General features: G+C 46.0%; 1 protein-coding gene and 1 pseudogene across 2 annotated transcripts in view; one reads left to right on the top strand and one right to left on the bottom strand.

Annotated features, from left to right (window-relative positions):
• Positions 1 to 16,843, top strand: part of ANKRD6 (ankyrin repeat domain 6) — a 149,145-nt gene that overhangs the window by 72,378 nt on the left and 59,924 nt on the right. The window lies entirely within an intron of this gene.
• On the bottom strand, positions 2,450 to 2,903 carry LOC307105528 (large ribosomal subunit protein uL23-like; annotated as a pseudogene). Its single transcript has one exon. The product of its transcript is annotated as a large ribosomal subunit protein uL23-like (transcript).

Below are 16,843 nucleotides of genomic sequence, written 5' to 3'. Positions count from 1 at the left end.
GTGGAGAGTTTCCATTACAGTCCACAGCGATATCTCCTGGCTCCACCACTGTTTCGTCCCTCCAGTCTCTGTGCTGCACAGCGGCAGGCCATTGAAAACCCACAGAGGCTGCTTTGAGGAGCAAATCTATGTATTAAACGTCTACATTTGAACGTCACGAGTTAAAAGATGGTTGCATTTTTTGCACCACACACTACACACATATGCAAAAGGCAGTCATGGGAATCCATGGAAGAACGTATCCTCCGTTTGCTTTAGGAGGCGTAAGTGAAGGCCACATGATCAATCACTGTTGCTGAGCGCCCAGAGACCTGCGTCTGTGGGAACGAGAGGCAGCTCAGTGTGCCTGTGACCACACACCCACCTCCCCAGCGGGTGGGGAGGTGTGCTCCTTTCTGGGAATTCAGCCAAAGTTCCTATCCGTTCTTTCTCTTGGCTCCTGTTTTCACAGTTATGTCACTGTTAGTCTGAGACAAGGAAATAGAATAGTCATTAGAATGGAAGACATGAGCAAATAGATATGTTCAAATTGAAGAACCAACGAGTCCATTGCACTAGCGAGTATTTTCTTTGAAGGAGAACGAGACATTAGCATCCAACCATAAGGATTACAACTTCTCAGTATTTCACGGATCCTTCTGCTTCAACTTCTCCCCATCCTTACCTAGTCCAAGCTTCTAACATCTGCTCGTGCTGCAGTAGCAACAGCCCACATTGATAACCCCTGGCTCCACCACTGCCCCATCTCTCCACTCTTCATGCTGCAGCGTGGCAGACCATTTAAAAACCACAGATCTGGTCCTGGGACTTCCTCTAAAATGCCCTCCCATTGCCCCAGATCTCTTCCTTGCCCTCACATCCCATGATTTACCCTCTGGGATTGCTGGACCTTTGGGTGGCCTCCACATACACCACCACCTCATTTCTCTTTACTCCCTGTATTATCCAGGGTTCTCCAGAGAGAAATGTCAATGGGATGTGTGTGTGTGTGTGTGTGTGTGTGTGTGTGTGTGTGTGTGTAGAGAGAGAGAGAGGACGAAGTTTATTATAAGGAATTGGTTCATGTGATTATGGAGGGTGCCAACTCCAGATTCTTCAGGGTGGGCCAGCAGGCTGGAGATCCAGGAGAACTGATATTTCAGTTCCAGTCTGAAGGCAGTCTGCTGGAGAATTCTGTCTTGCGTGGGGCAGGCTCGTTTTTTTTTCTTTTACCTCAGCCTTCAATTGATTAGATCAGACTCACCCACATTAGGGAGGGCAATCTGCTTTACTCAAAGTCCACTAACTAAAATGTTAGTCTCATCCAAAAACAACCTCACAGAAAAACCCAGAATACTCCTATGTAATAAAAGCCCATGTGGTCGTGACGCCCTCACACCGTGACACCCTCACACTGTAATGAGCAATCACCAGGAGGCTGTGTGCGCAGCGGGCGCATGCGGGTGCATGGGGGCTTGACGCTGTGTGTGCGGCGTGGAGGCGGCTTCCATGGCCCTGACCTACCTCTTTGGGGGCAATCAATCCATCGAGGAGCCCCGGATGGGTGGGCAGGGCCTGCCTCTTTGGGGCAATCAATTGCGGGGCTCCCGCACTGTGAGAGGGCACAGGCCAGGCTGGAGAACCTGACCCCAAGTGTACGAATTTCGTGCACCGGGCCTCTAGTGATTAAATAAATGTCTGTGCACCCTGTGGTCCAGCCAAGTTGACAGATAAAATTAACTATAACACTCTCCCTTTGCTTTTTGTCACCTCTCCACACTGAACTTCTTCCAGCTTTTCTGGTGTGCTACACTAATTCTGGACTCTGGGCCTTGCTCATTGCTGCTATTACACCTGAAGTACCACTTTAAAGTCTGGCCCATTCTATTCACCCATCCTGTGTCAGCTGAAATTCTGCTTCCTTAAAGAGAATGTCCCTGACCTCCCAGGCTAGGTTTATTCCCTCAGACATATGTTGCCAGAGCCCACTACACTAACCCCTAATATCATACTTAGATTTACTTAGTTATTTGTTCAGTCCTGGCCATCCGCACTAGATTTTAAAGTCCGTGACGGCAAGAAGCATATCTGTTTTGCTGTTATTATAGCCTGGCATTTACTAGCTATTCAAAGATCATCCAGTGAATGAATGAATGAATGAATGTATTGAAAGTGTACATTGTATTAAAATATTACAAAGTACAAGACTTTATTTTTATTAGTGTAAAATTTTTTGTATTTAGAATTAGCCAGCTGGACTCAGTTTAGATCCGTGGTCGGCAAACTGCGGCTCGCGAGCCACATGCGGCTCTTTGGCCCCTTGAGTGTGGCTCTTCCACAAAATACCACGGCCTGGGCGAGTCTAGTTAGAAGAAGTTTAAGTTTAAAAAATTTGGCTCTCAAAAGAAATTTCAATCGTTGTACTGTTGATATTTAGCTCTGTTGACTAATGAGTTTGCTGACCACTGGTTTAGATGATCCCAATTTTGATGGCAACATTCAAAGCACCATAGTCAGGAGTCAGTCAAACTTATGCCTTCTTCTCTCCATCAGGCCTGATTGGGGTGTTGACCTCGGCCCCGTCAATGTCATAGAGCTTCTTCACAGCCTGTTTGATCTGGTGCTTGTTGGCCTTGACATCCACAATGAACAAGTGTATTATTGTCTTCCATCTTCATGGCTGACTCAGAGTCAGCGGGAACTTGATGAGGGCACAGTGGTCGAGTTTGTTTCTTCCGGGGTACTCTTTCGAGGATATTTGGGTTGTCTTCTGAGCCTCGGTGACTTGGGCTCTCGGAGGTGGGTGACACACAGATCTTTTTTGTGTGTCTGTGGATGCCTCTCAGCACTGCTTCCTTTGCCTTCAAAGTCTTTGCTTTGGGAGGGGCCGGGGCTTCCTTCTTTGCTTTCAGAACCATCTTCATAAAAAGCAAAGTACAAGGCTCTTAACACGTACATACAACCCTGGGAAGTAAATATTGTTATTTTCACTTTTACCAACTGAGGCCCACCGAGGTTAGGGACTTGCCCAAAGTCATGTCACTCGTTGTATAAAATCTGGGCTTCACGTAAAATAATGTCACCTCTAGCACTTACAGCACTTAAGGGTCAGGCACTATTCTGTGCATTTGACACCTACAGCAGCCTAATGAGATAGGTAGTCCTGAAATGCCCCGCAGTGTTCCCTGCCTCCTGGCATTTCTCTGCGGATCGCTTCTGTGTGTCTCAGGAGTCGGAATCTGGAATTGGAGGGGCGGGTGGTTCTCTCTTCGCCCTGTGGTCATTGCTGGACCCTTTTCAGCGCTTTTCCTCTGCCCGAGTGAAAGGGGCAAGTTAGCAAGTGTGCTGGCCAAGCAGATGTCCAGCTGGGGAACAAGGCTGCCCTACCCCTCCTGCAGGTACAAGAGCCCTCTCGCCACCAGCCGCCGTGAGAAGAAGAAAGGCTTCTCTTCATGATCACTGTGCTGTCCAAAAGGCAGGCCTCTCCCTGTCTCCCACTCAGCTCGGCCTGGTGGGGGCTGTGGGGCAAGCCAGGTTCTCTGAGTGACCTGGGAAGGTGTGTGTGCGTGTGTGTGTGTGTGTGTGTGTGTGTGTGTGTGTGTGTGTGTGTGTGAGAGAGAGAGAGAGAGAGAGAGAGAGAGAGAGAGAGAATACCAGAGAGTACCTGGTGCCAATAAATAATAAAATTTGCTTTTCTGAAATCCTGTATATACATGTATAGTTTGAAGCTATGTCTTCCCAAGATGACTTGAAATACACCTGCATTCCCAGAATACGGGGGTACTGTTAGCTGAATGCCTCTTCATTGTGTTCCATTACAAACTGATGCCCTAGAAGAATTAATTCCCCAGATGATGAAGTAGGCTTTTTTTCTATACCAAGTCACAGTATTAATAATGCAGCCAAATGTGTCTCTGCTGTAGAAGGGTTTAACTTTCAAAGACGATTAGACACTTTTATGGATGACTTGGAGCATTTGTTTCTAACCACTGAGTTAATATCATGTTGTCGTTCTCAACGGATTCTTGCTGACAGTCAGAGGACAGGTGAGTTGTAGGAAGTACAAAGCTTTTCAATTAATTTACGATCCTGTTAGGCGTAAAGCCTATAATTACTCTGTGGTTGTTGCCTTTGCCAAGAAAAGAGTTTAAAACATGTCTTATGGAAAGTTCTTTTCTGAACTTGAAAGATAGCATAGGTTAAAAAATAAAGTTTATGTTCCCCCTCCAGAGGGGGAAGGGGGAGGACTGAAGAGTTCTGGCTTATTCTTTTTCCTAATCAGCGATTTTGTAAAGTACTTATTGGTGGATAGGGCAATTGTTTATTTAGAACAATCTTTAGATCCCATTTTTACATTCTTTTTAAAAATTAGCTCTGGGAAAGGGATATAGTTTTATTTTTTTTTATTGATTTATTAGAGAGAGAGGAAGGGAGAGGGAGAGAGAGAAACATCGATGTGAAAGTGAAACATTGATCAGCTGCCTCCTGCATGCCCCCCCCCACCTGGGATCGAGCCCTCAACCTGGGCATGTGCCCTGACTGGGAATTAAATCCGTAACCTTAGGTGCAGGGGACAACACCCAACCAACTGAGCCACACTGGCCAGGGCCTATTTTTACATTTTTAATTAGACATCTCATGCCCAATCCATTCATTCATTCACTCACTCATTTATTCATTCAACAGATATTTATAACTGGTACTGTGCCCAGGGACTGTTCCAGGCTTGGGGATAGAGTGGTACACATGGCAAAGGCTCTTGCTGTCTTGGAACTCCCATAGGATGGGGTGACTGATGCAAACAATACACAAGGAAATACATTCACAAACAAGGTAATTCAAATGGTGTTGACTGCTGTGCAGAAAATAGAAATGGGTAATGTGATGACGTGTGTGGATGTTGGGGAAGGAAGCAGCTAGTCCGTTCAGACCTGCCCAAAACGTTGTGAACTCGTGGCACGAATGCCTGAGAAAGGTTCCCCCTCTCCCCGTACCCTCACCCCCCACCTATTTCCACACTTGGCAGGTGGAAATAGAAGCCTTTGCAAGAACCTGGCAAATCATTAGCAGGACTCTCTTTGGACTCCTCGTTCAGCTAAGTAGAGCATATAGCTTCTTTAGGGAAAAGAGAAGAAAGCATTAAAAGTCTTAAACAAGAGTAAGGTTCCCTGATCGCTGCCTTAATCAAATTCATTAAAACTAAATATATATTTAAAACTTTCTTATAATTAATTTCAGTGTAAGTAATAACATTTGAATTCCTTCTTGATGTCTAAAGGCATCTTGATTTAGGAGATGGGGAGAATTGTGCCCCCTAATGTCCCTGGTCAGGGCACAGACCTAGATTGTGGGTTTAATTGCTGGTCAGGTCACATATGCGAGGCAACCGATCGATTTATCTTTCTCGTCTCTTTCTCTTTCTATCTCGGTATCTATCTCTCAAATCAATAAAATCATATCCTCGGGTGAGGATTAAAAAACAAAGGAAAAATGTGCTACCATAGTCTTCTTGCATGTTTTTCCAGTCACTATATTTTGACAGCTGACAATGAGATTAAAACAAACAAGAGTTTAAAACATACATACATACAAGCAAGTGCAGAACGATCCATACAAAGATATGGGTTTATGCTTTTGGTTTCACAGATAAGTTTGGACCGTGACGCACTTATGGTTGTCTGGCTGAGCGCCTGCCCTGTGCCAGGACGAAGTGCACGGATCACTTTTTCCGTTTCACTGGGAAGCTCTGCAGAGAACCCCTGGCAGTGACCAGTACCAGAGGGCCTTGCTCCACAGACTGCAGGGAGATCACATGTAAGTCAGAAAATACATTTAGTCTGAAAGAACACCGTAGAACTAGGCCTGTACTTGACCTAACACGGAAAGCCGACGCCTTCCTGGCGTCAGCGCGCAGCCTCACACAGCAGCTCAGCGCAGGTGCCCTGGGGTTTGACAGCTGGGTTCACATCCTGGCCCGGTCACTTGCTAGCAGGCAGGTCCGATGAAGAGGCCTGACCTCTCCCTGGTTATGAAATGTGGGTCATCCTAGGGCCAACCCCTGGTGTTGTCAAGAGGATTAAATGGAGACCTTACCACAATACATGACCCAGCGTAAAACGCTCAGTCAGTGTTCGCTTTCTTATCATCCCGCCATCGTGGTTACTGGGTTCCACCTGGCGCCCAGGTGGGGCTGCTTTTGCCCTTGTATTTCCCCAGTTGCCCTTTCTCTGTAAAGCAGCATCCCCGGGAATGCAGGTGCTGCCGGGGGGAAGTGTGTGCTGCTGTGAGGGTGACTCGCGAAGTGGCCCGGCTCGGTCTCTGGTGGAATGCTCTCGTGGAGGGAGGCTGCTGTGACCGTCCCCTGTGTGGACCTGGCCTTCGGAAAGACACATGTCTGGGAATTCTTTAAGGAATGTCGCTGATCCAGTAGGCCTTGTCTCCAAAGCTTCTCCGTCAGGCTAACTTGAACGTGTGTGTGTGTGTGTGTGTGTGTGTGTGTGTGTGTGTGTAAAACGTGTGTCTCAGAGTTACTGTGGGTCCTCTGTGAACCCACCACTGTACTAACCATTACCTGTGGCCTGGATAACGTGTACATATGTCCTACTGTATTTTTTAAATGTCTCTAGATCAGTAATAAAATACCAATTATTCATATTAGCTTTTGCCACTGGGGGTTTTCTTGACCGTTTGAAAACATTTATTATGAAACATTTCAAACACCTACAGAAGTAGAAATAGCAGTACAATGGACCTGTGTACCTCAGCTTCAACAATTTTCAGAGCACGGACAATCTTTTTCATTAATACCTCCCTCCCCGTCTCCTCTCCCTCCCACCCCCATCCCACCCCCCAACCCCCCCACCCCCCGCACCAGGTTACTCTGTGCAAATCCCAGAAAGCATGTCATTTCATCTATGGATATTTCAGTTTGCATCTCTAAAAGCACTCTTCTAAAAAACACCCACACAACCCCATCACAATATCTTTATCACACATTCAGAAATTAGCAATCACTTTTTAATATCATAAAATATTCAGCAATTTTTCACGTTTTTCTGATGGTCACATACATTTTTAAGTTTATTCAAAGAAGGTTGTATATAGCAATTGGCTGGTAAGTCTTCAGTCTCAGTCTCTAGGCTTCTCCTCCATCTCTTTTCTCCTGAAGGTTTTCCCCAGGGTGCTGCCCCCATCTGCATTCCCATCAGCAGTGTGCGAGGGTGGGCTCCCTTCTCCACATGCTCACCCGCACTTGTTTGTTGATTTATCGATGTTAGTCATGCTGACATGTGTGAAGTGTTACCTCATTGTGGTTTTAATTTCTCTGATGATTAGTGACATTAAGCATCTTTTCAGTTGTATTGATTGTCTGTATGTCCTCTTTGGAGAAGTAACTATTCAGGTCCTTTGTCCATTGTTCTTTTTTTTTAAGTTTTTTTAAAAATTGATTTTATAGAGAGTATGGGAGAGACAGACAGACATTGATGTGAGAGAGAAACATCGATCGGCTGCCTCCTGCACTGGAAGTACTGGGGATTGCACCCACAACCCAGGCATGTGCCTGACAGGGAATTGAACCGTGACCTCCTGGTTCATGGGTTGATGCTTAACCACCGAACCACACCAGTCGGGCTTAGTTTCCCTTTTTGATAGTCCATATTACTTTTTATTTTACTTTTTTAGACTGCCAACTATTATTCCAGAGACAAAATACTATGTTGCTGTACAGATGTAAGAAAAATATCACTTTTAGGTCTTCTTTTCCCACAGAGAGCGTTTCCTGACTTTCTCAGGGAATCATTGTGATGGTTCTGCTGGTGTCTGAGTACTTCTATCTGAACGCTACCCTTGGAGTCTGGCAAAAGAATCACAAGATGTCTCTGTGGGTCCACTAGACCCCTCTGAAACAGACATGTCACAACTCCATTTGTCACCTAGACTCCATAAGCCTCTATTTCAGCTGGAGACCCACATTCTGTGTCCCAGGGGGTGAGGGTCAGCTCAGACCCACAGCCAAAATGAAGAATCTGCAGCATTCCACTTTCCCCAGTGCCAGTGATCCCAGTAAGTGGCTGCAGGTCCTTTTGTAGAAGGACTAGTGACATCTTTGTCATATGAACTGTGCGGTGGTATTGCAGGGTCCTTCCCTGGGGGACCGAGCCTCTTCTCAGCCAGCTGATGGCAGCCTTCTCTCCAGCGCCCTCTCTCTCCTTTATACAAGTAACACCCTAGTCATTGCCCACCCATCCTGTGCATGGCTGATCAGCCCTTGTCACAGATCTGTAATAGTCAGAGCACCCTGTTTGCCGCTCCAATCTTGCTGTCAGTTATAGTAAATACATCCATCTGACCTCTGATGGTTAATCGTCATCACCTGACCTCTGCTATTTTGGAATCCTGTCATCTCCCATTAATTCAAAAGAGCCTAATACCATGGCATCATTTCTTACTGTCAACTCCAGCCAACAGAACCAAACCATCGAGCTCCTCAGTGATGCCGTGCCCCTTGCTAGTGCCTTTGGTGAAGGAAGTGACCTCTTGGCCTTCCTGGGGTCACGGTCAGATAGTGAGCTCTTCTGCTCTCTCACAGTAAGTCCAGTCTTACACCCCCACCTTTGAGTAGCCCCAGGACCAGGGAGAGGAGCCCCCCTGCAGCCAGTCTTCCTCCGGTTCTCGGTAATGACAGGGTAAATTTGGAACTGCCATCCCGGAAATATTTCTTTTAAGGAAACTTCTGATTTATGGGGCACTGTTGGCATTGCTGAGAATGATAACTAGAAAGATGCTATCACAACCCATTATTTGGGGGGTTACATGTATGTTGCACCAACAAGTTGAGGCAGTTGTAGGGGCAATAGTTGAGCTGGTAAGAGCTGGGTCTTGGGGGTGGGAAACAACCTTTATCACAGCCATTATCCAGTGGGAGCCGGCATGCTGAGCAGTTTCAGAGGTGTGATCGCTTTTCTTTTCTTTGGCCTAAAGCCCTGTTTTTGTGTGTGTGTTTTGTAGCCAAGAAAGTGTTTATAGTTTTTCCCCCTTTATTGCTGAAAGTATTATAGATGTCCCTTTTGTTTATGTTTTTCCACACCACCCCCCCCTCGTGACCTCCTCCACCTCCACTCGCACCCCACAGGTCTTCACCACTCTATTGTCTGTGTGCATATCTATAATAATAAAAGCGTAATATGCTAATTAGACCAGACAGCCAAACGACCTTCTGGGCATCCTTCCAGATGACCTTCCGGACAAAGCCGGGGCTGCAAGGTTTGAGGCAAGCCACTGTGGCTGCAAGGGCCAAGCCCCTTGCACGAATTTCATGCATTGGGCCTCTAGTATGCATATAAGTTCCCCAGTTAATCACTCCCTCCCCCCATACCCTCTTCCCGCCTTCCCTCTGAAATTCCTTGGTCTGTTCCATGCTTCTATGTAAACTGGTTTTAATGCCCTTGCCCATACTCAAGGACAAAGGGGCAGGTGAGAAGCTGTTTCTCTGCTTATTGCTATTTCTTCCTTTAAGACAGGCTCTTCTTCTTTTGACCAAACAGCAAACTTCACCAGTTGACCTCCTTACCTGAGATTATATAGACAGTTACTTATTATATAGACAGTTGTATCATTAGTGAATAAATCCCAGGAATATATGTTGGCTGAGACCCAGTTTCCACTCTTTTTGTCACTTCAACATCCATGACTGTGTATTGGTACTTTTCTGTGTGCCATCACTGTGCTAGACACTTCGTTTATTACCTTGTTTGAGTCTCACTATAGCCATTTGACATAATTCTTTTATTATTTCCATCTTACTTACAGAGCAGAAGCCTGAGGATTGGTCAGCTTAAATGACTTCCCCACAGCATAATGCATGTGGCAGATTGGAGTCAAATCCTTGTTTGTCTAATTTCAGTGCCTTGGCACTTAACTGGACAATTTTTAAAGTGAACTATGTTACACATACCATAAAATTTACTCTTTTAAAGTATACCATTTAGTGGTTTTTAATATATTCACAAAGGTGTACAAACATCACCACTATCTAATTACAGAACATTTTCATCACCCCAAAATATCTGATGAGCAGAGACTGGGCTGGGTGGAACACGTCTAATTTGGGAAGGGTTGGGAATTGAGGACAGAGGGATTGAACTTGAGTCCCCCTTGCCCCCATTTCTTATCAATGGCTGTGTCCTCATACTGCTGTGCTCACTGTCTCTCCATGTTGTTCTTCCTCCTTTATTCCTCTCTCCCCTCTTTCTACCTCTATCGTCTCCCTTTTTCCCCTCTATCGTCTCTTTCCACTGTGGTCTTTGTTTGGAGTTGGGCTAGATATAAACAGTCATCAAAGAGGTGGTCTGCCCAAATATGAAGAACACAAGGTACTGTCCGCCCCAGGGTTTGGGGAGAACCCCTCTGGAGAAGGGCCGTCAGGACAGGAATCCACCTGTCCTGGAAAAGGTCTGTGGATTCTCCCCAAGTGTGGGTCCCAGGCTCCTGAGAGCGAGGAAGAGACAAGCTCACGAGTGAGAGCCCCACCACTTACCACAGCGAATCCAGACTCAGACTTTGCTGAAGAGAAAGCATCCTCGTGCTCTGAGGGAGTGATCAGAAGAGGGAGGGGGCGGGCGTCACCTGGGAGTCTTCCACTGAGGGGTCTCATGCTTTGTAATTTCTCAGGTTGGCCCCGTCTCCTGAAGACTGCTGAAGCTCAACTAATTAAGTGTATTTTCACTGTGGAGATAATTTGACTGATGATAATGAGAACACCCTGAGAGACCTAACTACTTTATGATTGTTTAAAACTCTTGGGAATGAATGTCTCTGGGGCTAATTCTAGGTGTATAATAAGTAACTCAAGGTCGGTGTCATTTCTGTTCCTGCCACCTTCACTGTAGGCACCTCTTCTCCTTGTAAACACGTGGCCAAATTTTCCAAATAATGTACAGTAACTGATGGTGATGACAATTCGGTGTGTTTGTCATGTAATACAATTATTGGCAAAAGAATTTAGTGGACCAAACTTGCTCATGGTTAATCTGTGACTGAAACTTAAAATGTGAACAATAACCATTTTGAGAGAAATTCTTAGCTGGGAAATCACCAGGGTTAGGCAGTGGCGAAATGTGAAGGAGGAGAGATTACTTCCGGCAGTGCATCCCATGAAGGCTGCCCTCCACCTAATGCATGCTCACCCTCCCCAGGGTTGGAGTCTGCCAGGTCTGAGTACAGATTCTGAGACTTGTACTGTGCGTGCATATATCTGATTGCTGGAGTGTGATGACACGAGTATGGGGAGAGAGCCACAGAGCCTCCCCGATGGCCGGCTCTACTTGATGCCCTAATTCCCCTCCTCTTCAGGGACACTTGATCCCAGCAAAGCTCTGTGCTGAAGCCAAACACTGTGTCATGCTGTGTGCTGAGTAAGGTCAAGGGACCAAACTATCCCTGGATCAGGTCCTGGGAACTCTAAAACAGAGATGTAGGGAGTCTTAAATGGTGGAAAGGATTTAGAAATCTAATTGGAGACTTTAGCATCCCTTTGACTTTATATGTGCATCATGCACACTTAATATTTTCCAAGGGCTTCCTCTGTGCCAGGCACTGTGTATGCTACGTGTTTGTCATCCACTCCCACAGGTAATCCTTTTAGCTCCCCTATGAAGTCAGTAGCTACCATTAGTATCCCCATTTTACAGAAGAGGACATTAAGGCCCAAGGAAGACCTATAGCCTGCCCAAGGTCATGAAGCACTCTGTGGGCAGCGTTTAAATAGAACTTCTCCCCCCCTTGTGTCTATCGACTCCTGCCTCGGCCAGTCGTGGAAGGGAATTGAGATGGGAGACCTGTATGTGTCATCTGCAAATAGTGGCATGGAAAGAGCTGACGTAGTACTGGCATTTCCAGGCCACTGGATGTCTCCTCTTGTAGGTACACTGCTCCCATCAAATCACATCTCACCCAGACATGCTTGCTTTTATTTTTTTATTTTTTTTATTTTTTTAAAATATATTTTATTGATTTTTTACAGAGAGGAAGAGAGAGGGATAGAGAGTTAGAAACATCGATGAGAGAGAAACATCGATCAGCTGCCTCTCTCACACCCCCTACTGGGGATGTGCCCACAACCAAGGTACATGCCCTTGACCGGAATCGAACCCGGGACCCTTGAGTCCGCAGGCCGACGCTCTATCCACTGAGCCAAACCAGTTTCGGCGACATGCTTGCTTTTAGAAAGAATTATTGAAGAAACTCATGTGGGTTAGAGGAAATAGGAGTAGGAAGGAGGCATGCATCATAGTATCTAGAATTTTTAGTATCAGATGGTTATATTAATACTAGAGGCCCGGTGCACAAAATTCGTGCATGGGTAGGGTCTCTAGGCCTGGCAGTGATCAGGACCAATCGGGGCCTTCCAGCTGCCGACCAAGGCCTTCTTTCATTCTGTGCCACCCCCTGGTGGTGAGTGCACATCATAGCGAGCAATCGAACTCACAGTCTCCAGTTCAACTCCCGAGGAAACACTTTGCATATTAGCCTTTTATATATATAGATTTTGTTGGCAGGGAAACTGAATAAAATGGGACCACATATATTAAAACTGGGTCCAGTAGACTAAAACAACCATTTCTTGAGGATTACATAGCAGACCTTGCTAAGTAGATACAATCTGTGAGTGGCTGAGGGAATGTGAGTGTCTCCCTGAAGAGTCTCCCTGAAGAGTCAGCCCCACAAGAAGGCCTCTGTCCTCTGAGGAATATATTGGAAGCAATGATGCTGAAAAACAAGGTATAGTATATAGTGCCAAATAACAGTTGATGTTGTTTACTTATAAGTAGATACCTATGTTAACCCCAGACTTCCCTTTGCTAGATTCATTAAGTAAGTCACTCAAAAATAAGTGGGTGAGCTGGGGTTTGCACTCAGGTACCTAGGATTTTGACCTTGGGAACCTGGAAGGTGGAGCAGATTTGAAGGATAAGAAAAAGTTGGTAAAGATCTAAAGAACTTTGTAAACAAAAATGACAGGATGTTGCTTTCAAGGTATCTGAGCACCCTTGTGGCCAAGCCAGGGTGCAAGATGGGTAGGAGGTTGGAGACAGGCTGAGACCAGACCCTGTATGGATTTATGTATCACTGGACTTTGTTCTGGGGGAATGAGAGTCACTGCAGGTAATAAGCAGAGGAGAAACACTGTCACATTTGGACTGTGAAGAGTGTTCTCATATCAGTGACCCCATAAATTGAGGTGGAGAAGGGAGTGGGCAGGACTTGAGGCAGGGAGACCAATATGGCAGAATGGCTTCTCCATGCAACTTTAGCCCTAGAATTAGCAGGTGTCCCTGATGCCTGCATGGTCTGTTCACATAAAATGCTCTTTGGCAAGAGACACAGAGGAAGAGAGGTCCATAGACAAAGGCAAAATAATTGGCACCAAAAAAGGCCCAGACATCATCACCCGCAGACCACTGCCTGGCAGATAGGGACAGTGTTAATGGCCCCCACATTGTATCTCACCTAGCCCTTCTCCATCTTCGCCATCTTAAAACAAGCTGGAGGAGATGGTTGGTGTCTCATTACTCCTTTCCTTCTACACTGACCCATCAGAAGAGGGGAACTTACCTTTCACTGTCTCAGGGATCTCTAAGGCCCAGACAGGTGAGAGAGGATTTAGCCACTGTTGGCTCAAAGGCTCTGTCTTTCTGAGAGTCAAGTTTAAGAAATCCCAACAACTCTCTGGCCTGGTTCTGTTCACTTCTACAAAGTTTATCTTTTAAGCCAAAGTACACTCAGCATCTGAATCCTGAACATTAGTCTTGCCTTGGCTTCTGCTTTTACCTAGGTCAAAACCCATATGCAAGCTGAAATCTACTTCCCTTCTGTTATTCCATTTTCTAAGTTTAGATAATCACAAGCAATTTCAGGAAATATCTTCAGCATCCAGTTGGGAACCACTGTGATGGTTCAGCTAAGAAATGATGGCAGCCTGAGTCAAGGCGGTGGCAATGCCGCTGGGAAAGGGAGAACAGACCATGGAACATTTAAGCAGCAACCCTATAATCATGCTTATATTTACTGAGCACTCTGTGTGCCAGGCTCTGTGTAGTGTGTATATTATCTCACTCAAGCTTTGCAACAACCCAGTAAGGTTGGAACTGTTATTCTTTCTATTTTACACACGAGGAAACAGGCTTAGTGTCATTAAGAAATTTGCCACAAGTAAGTGGTAGAGCTGAGATCTGAGCCCAGGCACTCTGACTTCAAAGCTTGATTTTTAATCTTTATGTTTTACTATCTCAGATCAGGAGGATCATGTAATTTATTGAATGCGAGGGTGGGGAAGGGGAATAAAAAGAGCAGGAGTATTCCAGATTAGGGAAGTAGGTAGATAGGTGAAAGGTGAGGACACAAGAGAAGAAATGGGCGTGGACAGAAGGATGATGATTTGCTTGTGAACATGTTGGTAGGGGACATCCAAATAAGATGTCTGTGAAATGGTTGGGTGTTTAAGAACTTGGAGCTTCAGAGAAAGTGATGGAGGCTAAAGAAGATTTTGAGCAATCTGTATCTAGGCAGCAGAGGAGCATGTGGGCAGCAGCAGGCGGGTGGGGGAGCCATACTGAGATCTGGAGAAGAGAACGGGCAGAGAAGACAACCAGGGATATAGCATCTCAGGGACCTAATGCGAGAAAGAACAGTTCAAGGGATGGTAGGAGAATGTGGAGAGAGGCACCCACAGAAACCCAAGGGGAATGAAGTGTGGTGAAGGAGGGATGGTGGCAGTACCAGTGCAACCGAGAAACCATAGCAGGTAAGAACTGAAAGTTCCCGTAGTATTTAGCAATTAGGTCACTGCAAAACCAGCCGGTGGGAATGCAAAACATTATATCCACTTTGGAAGACAATACAGGTTTCTCCCACTGTCTGAAAGTAGAGCCTTCCTACGAATCCGTTCGCAAGCCTAAATGGCATAAAGCGAAGAAACAATCACCTTAGAACACATCTCGCTAATGAATGGGCAAAATAAACTGAGATAAAGCACAGATTAAGCATAGACACAGCTCAAAGCTCTGACGGCTTGATGCAGAGGTGCGGAGTGTATTTCCTGGGGAAGGAGCTTGGTGGTGTCCCTCTTGCTGCTCCGGGCGTGCGCTGCCTCTATAATGTCTTGCTGGAAACAAACGCTGAATGCTATTTTCACTTCTCACCTTTTTTTTGTAAAAGGTGAAAAATCCTCTTTGAATTTCTTGCAGTTAGAGAAAAGTACTGATGTCGGTCTTTTATAAAACAAATGGGGGTAAAGTAAACTTTTGAAAAGTGGGGGACACTTATACCACAGTTTCTTACAAAGCTAAACAGTATCCTACCATATGATTTAGCAATTGTATTCCTTGGTGTTCGCCCAAATGAGATGAAAACTTATGTTCACACAAAAACCTGTACACAGATATTTATAGCGGTGTTCTTCTAAATTGCCAAAACTTCAAATCCACCAACATGTCCCTCAGTAGATAAACTGTGGTACATCCATACAATGAAATTATTTTAGCAGTAGAAGGAAATGAGCTGCCCTGGCCGGGTTGCTCAGTTGGTGGGAGCATCAACCTCGTACACCAAAAGGTTGTGGGTTCGATTCCCGGTCGGGAATGTTTGAATGTTTCTCTCTCACATTGATGTCTCTCTCTCCCTTCCTCTCTAAAAATAAAGAAAAACATATCCTCAGGTGAGGATTAAAAAAAAAAAAAAAAAAGAGGTGCCTTTGTGCCTGTCGTTCCCGTCTTTTGCAGATAGATGCCAGGCTTGGGGAGCAATCAGTGTTGTGCTGTCCGCATTGACAGTCCTGTGCTCCCCACCTATGGGCATTCTCAGAGGAAGGAAATGTCTCAGAAGCTTTGAGAAGACGAACCAGTCCTTTGTACTTCCGTTGCCCTCAGTTTACATTTCCCTTCTGCCCTCTGGCCTTTGGGGCCCCGATCGAGGCTTATCCGAGCCAGATGAAGTTTCTTCAGAGAAGAAAATGAGTCACATTCACCTCTGTTCCAACCCCTTGTCCTCCAGTGGTGATCAGAGTGTCCCAGTAGTGACCACTCCTGGGTAAACTAGCTGATCTTTCTTCTGGCACTCTGTCTCCCGGTGGAATTCCATCTCTCTGCAGCACCCTGGCCAGAGTCCCTGGCTCGTCTCCTGCCCTGGAAACAAGCCAGATAATGGCCAATGCAGAATCCCAGACCACCACCCTCAGGAGCCACCACCCTCAGCGGAATGGGGGCAAGGCTTTGGGCAGAGACGGGGCTCAGAAGGTTTGTGTTGACAGAGTTATTGTCCATCTCCAGACCCATTCTGGCTTTAGAAATGAGGACAAGGGTGATAACACTGGCTTACTTCACAATGAAAGCCCTCTTCTTTCTCTGATGGCTGCAGTTAGAAAGTTGTTTTCTGCTGTTTCAACAAGTGGGCTGGAGGACACACCTGTGATGTTTACGGTCATTGACCGGACTTGAAACAGACTCGCTCCCTTTTTCCTCCCTTCCCCCTTCTCTTCAGAGACTCTGTTCGTGGGAGGATTTGTGGAGAGACAAACTGTTTGTTTACAGACGTCAGGAATGGCAGCTCAGCCATCCCCGTGTCTGCGCTGCTGCAGTCACTGTGCGGGGACGCTGTGCGGGGACTCTGCTCGAGGAGGTGGAGCGTCTGGGTCGCTGCTCTTCCCACAACGTGAGCCTTTTCCTGTCACCATAAAGGCAGTTCGTTACAAATGTTGAACCTTGCTGCCTCCTCCCTTCCTTTACAACACGCATATTCATCTCTCCTCTTGGCATTACTACTGAAAGGATGCAGACGTCCTTGTCCGAGCATCCTTCACAAGCCTCCT

The sequence above is a fragment of the Cnephaeus nilssonii genome (assembly GCF_951640355.1).
Source record: "Cnephaeus nilssonii genome assembly, chromosome: 9".
Classification (NCBI taxonomy): domain Eukaryota; kingdom Metazoa; phylum Chordata; class Mammalia; order Chiroptera; family Vespertilionidae; genus Cnephaeus; species Cnephaeus nilssonii.
Note: the sequence above shows the minus strand (reverse complement) of the source record. Positions and strands in the feature narration are given on the sequence as shown.